Genomic DNA, 6000 nt, shown 5'->3' on the forward strand with positions numbered 1-6000 from the left:
TCCATGCACGCCCAGACCTGCCCAGGGGCCCATAATTAAGGTATCAGGTGCACCAAGTGGGCTGAGAGGCCCCGGCATCTACGGTGCCTCAGTGGGGTGGGTCTGTATCTTGCATGTTTCCTCCAGACACTACCCCCCAGAGAAGGAGCAGCCTTTCCTCCAGAACCCAGTGCCCTGTTCCTGTGTAGCCCTCACCTTAAAACCAACCCCAGCCTATCCTCACTCTGCATGTTCAGGGCTCCTTCCATGACTTGACACTAGTAGGTGCTCAATTTTGGGGGTTATTGTTATTTTAGTAATAGTGACTGATGCTTGCTGAGCACCTGGGTTGTGCCAGGCTGATGCCATGCTCTTTCTATGCACAATTTCAATTCACATTTATTTAGCAAACCTAAAACATACTGAGAGCCCCTCTGGAGGAAACAGAACCATTTGCAGGCTTGTAGGACTCCCAACCCAGGATCTTCCATGGTATGACATGGTATCTGCATTGTGCCTAGGCCTTATGGCCAGGACTCTGAAGGCAGATGTCCTGGAGCAGTGGGGCTGACCCACCAGAACCCATCTCAAGGTAGGGTTTGGGCAGGGGAGGGATATCCAAGTTTTTCTTGACCTTGGCCTCATTGCTATGATTTGTTCCTAGCCTGCCTTAAACTCAGTTTCCTTGTCTGGAAAATGTGGAACTAACAGCTGTCACCCTGCACAGAGGTATCCACCACAGGCCAGCTCCTCTGTCCCAGGAGAAGCCCTGGCACATACCTAGGGGACCCTTGCCAGTGACACTGGGCTGCTGTTTGGGTGAGGCCAGCTGGATGCTGAATCCAGGCTCAGGCTCCAGTGCCAGAGCAGATTTCAAGACAATTTGTAGTGACGAAATACCATCCCTTTATCTCTGGGCAAGGCTTTCTTAGTTCTGCGCAATTAATCCAGAAGCAGCTCAACCATGTGGGCCAGCTTCTTGAAGATCAAACGTGCCTGGTGCAGGCGTTAATTAAGTCATTATCTCAGGCCCCGAGGCTAAGGATCAGGCCTTTCCAGTTCAGGCTCCCCAGAAGGGGAGATAAGCTGCCAGCAGGGTGGGAAGGCATTCTCTAGGTTGTTTTTCACTCCCTGTTAAGTATTTTTATTTTCCCATTTGAATACACAAACAGAAGTCTAAAACAGCACACAAGCATGTAATCATCTTGTGAATATTTTTTGAATGAAAAGGTCATGTTAAGGGACACTTGGTGGCTTCACCAATAGGTTGAAGAGCCTAGGTCCTCTCCAGGACTGCAGTACACAGTCAGGTGTGTCATCAGGCATTTCAATAGCCAGTCAGAATACAGACCTCAGCTTAGTGTAAAAGTAGAAAATACAATTTCTCATTAATAATTTTTATGCTAATTACTGGTTGAAATGATGACATTTTGGATATATTAAGTTAAATAAACTATGGTTACAATTCATTTCATTTGTTACTACTTTGTACATTTATTTATTTATTTTGGTGGTATTGAAAATTGAATCCAGAGAGGGCTGAGCTACATCCCCATGCTTTTTTAAATTTTTGAGATGGTCTCCCTAAGCTGCCCAGGCTGACCTGAAACTTGTGATCCTTTAGCCTCAGCCTCCCAAATAATTGGGATTACAGGTATAAACCACCACCCAGACTCTAAAACATTTAAAATGACACGTAGTTCAAATGATATTTGGGGATTTAGCTCAGCGGCGTAAGTGCCTGCCTTGCAAGCGCACAGTCCCGAGTTCGATCCTTAGTACCGATTTAAAAAAAAAAAAAAACAGACTTGAAAGCTCACATGATATTTCTATAGGACAGAGCTAGTCTTAAGACATATATGCATGGCTGTACAGTAAAGCCAACCGAACTGCAGCACCACAGATACGGCAAACTCCAGGAACCTCAAGTGGGGATTAGTACATAGGCCACCTGCCCGGCCTACGTGGCCCTGGCCTCCCCATCCTCAGCCCTGTGTGATCGCAGCAAGCTTCTTGGCCTCTTAGAAACTCAGCTTCCTCCTCTGAGGTGACAGGGACATTCATGCAGCAGATATGTGCACTGGACTAAGTATGGGTCACAACATAGCGACAGACCTTCATGGAGCTCAGAGTCTCCAGGAAACAATGAAACGAATGACAAACGTGTGCCATTCAAGTGGCTGGGAAGGTTAGGGGTGGAGAAGGAACCAGTTTGGAAGATCTAGGCCACATGTTGTAGGCAGAATAGCCAACAGCAAGTACAAAAGCCCTGAGGCAGGAACCAGTGTGGCAAGAGGGGATGGTACCCTAGGAAGTCATGAGCTAGAGATGCTGGACTGTAAAGCAGATCTTAGGGGCCTTGAGACCAGTGTGGGGTCCGGGTTTTATAGGAGAAGCCACTGGAGGGCTTTCAGTAGGCAATGCAATATAGTTGCTATCTGTCAAGATTTCTGCCCACCATGAACTCACAAAGGGCTCATCAAGGACATCCTGGCTCAAGATCCACCACACAGTTGCAGTCAGCACTGCCAGCACTGAGTGGGCACTGCTTCCCAGCCAGGCTGCTTCCTCACAGCAAAGGTGAGCCCCTTTCAGGCTAGCCTTTGGTGCCAATGATGTCAAGGCCACCTTACATGATCAGACTCAGCTGTGCCAAGTCCAGCTGGCCTCCAGGGGAGGGGACAGGGACACCACCAGGACAGAGGAGCAACCAGAGCTGTAAAGGACCCTTGTGCTTATTCCTGAAGAAAGGACCATGGGAGGCCAAAGGCAGCTGCAGGAAGCCCAGGCCCTTGGACTCCTAGTGAAGACACAGCCGGAGCCCCATGTTCTTAGCACGTGGTGCAAACACTCCCGGAAAGACCTTCATCAGCTACCAGACTGAAGTCACAGCATGGCTGGCAGGAGCTTCATCCACCTCCAGTCTGGTCCTTCAGGCAGTGGGAGGACAAACAACTAGACTTAAACTGGCAGAGCCCACCCTCTGCAGAGTCACCTGTATTCCCTGAGAGGGGCCACCTGGGTTACCTGGGCCATATGCTTTCTCCCTGGGAGCTTGTTCCCTACCCTGTGGTCACGGTTTCAGGAGAGTCTGGACCTGCTCAGACTCTGCCCCATCCCATGTCACCTGTGATGGTTCCCCCATGGGCAGGAAGAGCCCCACAGGTAATCTCATCCCCCACCCTGTCCACTTAGGGTAGGGGACTCCCAGCATTCCTGTAGAGGAATGAAGGGACAGTGCAACTCCAGCCCGGAGGACATCACACTTCTGTAGCCTGCAAAATGTGAGTTGCCTGTGAGGCCTGTAGAACACTGGCTTTCTGGGTACAGAAGGGCTGGGGAGCAGCTCCACCCCACACTGTGCTTCGCCTCTTTTACTGAGCCTCTGAGACCTCCAAGATGATAATGGACAAAATAACAAAGTGGCCCTCAGGGATGCTGCTGAAGGAGCTGTGTCCCAGAAATGTCCTCAGAGCCTATTCCCTCCAGCCTCCATCAGCACTCCTTCCTGATCTCTTGGCCCTATCCACAGGAAGGGCCACAGGGCACAAACACCTGACGCTTGGTCGCTGTTTGGACTCTTGGTCCTCTCTAGGTGAGAAAAGACCCTGTTGGGGAGAGAATAAGCCTCTTTGGGTGATGGAGGCTCCAGGGATGGGGAGGCTGGCGGGTCACTCTCCTGCATGTTTCCCTCCCAAAATGACACCACCACCACCACTCCAGTTCCCAGGAATCCCCAGCCCACTGTAGCTGTGGAGGTCTGAGACGAGACCCCACACCATGCATCCAGCTTGGCCCCAGGTGGAGACCAGCCAGGCCGTAGGGTCCATACCCTGGCCTCATCTGTCATCTGACACCTTGATGTCCCAAGATGCCAGGAGTAAGAAATCCTGGGATTCAGAAAGCACTTAGGACATACCTGGAGCTGCGGGCACCTGAACTAGCCTGTGGAGCTGAAAGCATCAGGCTTGGTCAGACTGTTCCTCTCAGAGTGCCCAATGGCCCAGAGGTCACCCAAGGGCCTCAGAGGCCAGGTAGCCACGGCATGGGCAGCCCTGAGTGGGCTCTGAGGCACAGCAGGTGTGCACTGAGCTGGGCAGGACAGGGGCAGAGAAGCCCAGCTCAGCCACTACTCCTGCCCGGTTAAGTTGCCCCTGGGATATCTTGGTCCAGAGCCAAGAGGAATATGACAAGAGGCTTCCAGAGAAGGCTGAAGGATGTGGCCTGGCAGCTCTCTCCAGGGCAGGAATCTCCCTTTCCAGCCTACCACCCTTCCCATCTCCCTCTCAGGGGAGCCAATCCAGGGACCTTCCCCACTTCACAGCTGCGTCACTCCTCTGGAATGCACTTTCCATTCTCCTCCCCCTCTCCCCTCCAGTTCCCTCCTCCCCCCGCCCCCCCCGCCCTTTCTCCACCCGATCCAGCCAAGCCAGACCCCAGAACCTGATATGCTTGGCACCTCCTGTCCCCACTCCCCATCCCAAGGTGGGGACGAGGCAGGTGGAGAGGAGGGAGGAAGATTTCTGGAAGGCTTATCCCTAAATTCTCACCATACCCTCAGCTGCCTAGAGGGGACACTTACTTAGAGGGCAGGGCCGATCCAGGGACCTTCCCCACTTCACAGCAGTATACCAGAGGCAGGGCCTTCCTGTCCCAGGACCATCCCTGGCTGATACTAGCCAGGCAGCCTAGGGCTGGCTCCAGCATCCCCATGTCCATTCTGGTCTGGGCTCCTGCCTCTGGGAGCCTCCCTAAAGGCAAGGGCAGCAAGACTAAGGGTCTCTCTGGCTGTCTTCACAGGGATGCTTGCAGAGCATGAACTCTGTGGCCCTAGGCCCCCTCCTTGTAGTCAGAGTCTAATGAGGCTGGGCTCCCCCTTTCCTGTGTTCACCCCACCTGGCCTCAAGTGGGTTCCAAGAATCCATCAGCAAGAAAAATGCCCTGACCAGCCTGGGATCACAGCGGCCCTCCAAAATGAAGCAAGCCCCATCTGTCACTCAGCCAGTATCCCACTACCTACACAACCTGACAGCCTGCACACCCCATTCCTGTCCCCCACCACACCCAACACAGGGCTCTGCAGCTTGGTGGCCACATACCTGATCAGGGTTCACCTGGGCTTGGAATTTTCAAGACAGTCCCTGGCTTCCTTTCTGTCCCAGGACCGTCCCTGGCTGAGCCCCTTAGCCTCTACTGTTTTAATCACATACCTCTGGAGCTGCATCCTGTCCTGCTGCCCCATCAGAACAAGAGGCTCCCCAAAGACAGGGCTGTCACCCCATCGGTGGTCCAGACCCTGCAGCCTAGACTCCATGGCCAGTCAAGATGGCACCAGCCCCTCTGTGGCTCCCACTAACCCTATACTCCATTCTCAGCCCAGAGAAGGAGGTGAGGGTGAATGACTCTAGGGACAGCCCCTACAGGCCCAGATCACAGGGCAAAGGAGAAAAGACTGGTCATAGCCCCTCACCCCACACTGCCTCGGCCAAGCCCTAGGACTTCCCAGGGGATTCCCAGGAAGCTTGGCCAACCTAAGGAGGAACCTGGCCAGGCCCCAGGGATGGTGGCTAGGTTCATAAACAGGCTTTTATAGCTTAAGAGAGGCAGGGCAGGCCAGCCAATGGGGAAGGCTCAGACCTAGCTGCCTGGAGGCCTCTGTGCCGTGTGCTCATGAGCACCCCTCTGAGACCAGCATCTTCTTCTATACATTGGGCTCTGCAGTGGATTTCGTGAGTGGATTCGTGGAACAGAGCCTGGGAGCACTGTGCACTAGTACCAATGGGCTGCTGCTCCTGGGCTGAGCAGAAGTTATCGTTCCCTGGAGGTGAGCCAATCGGGACAAGAGAGCAGCAGGGTCACTCTAGTCCCTCTTCTCCCTGACAGGCTATTGAAGGACTGAAGGAGTAAGTGGCACCAGATAGGTGCCACCTCACCTCCAAGAACGTGGGGGCCACCTCTGTGGACACCTCACCTTGCAGCCCCTCCACCCAGGCAGGGGCAATCACCTCCTCTCATCATGAG

The sequence above is a fragment of the Cavia porcellus genome, unplaced genomic scaffold (genome assembly GCF_034190915.1).
Source record: "Cavia porcellus strain 051 isolate PalLab524CR breed Dunkin Hartley unplaced genomic scaffold, mCavPor4.1 scaffold_23, whole genome shotgun sequence".
NCBI lineage: Eukaryota > Metazoa > Chordata > Mammalia > Rodentia > Caviidae > Cavia > Cavia porcellus.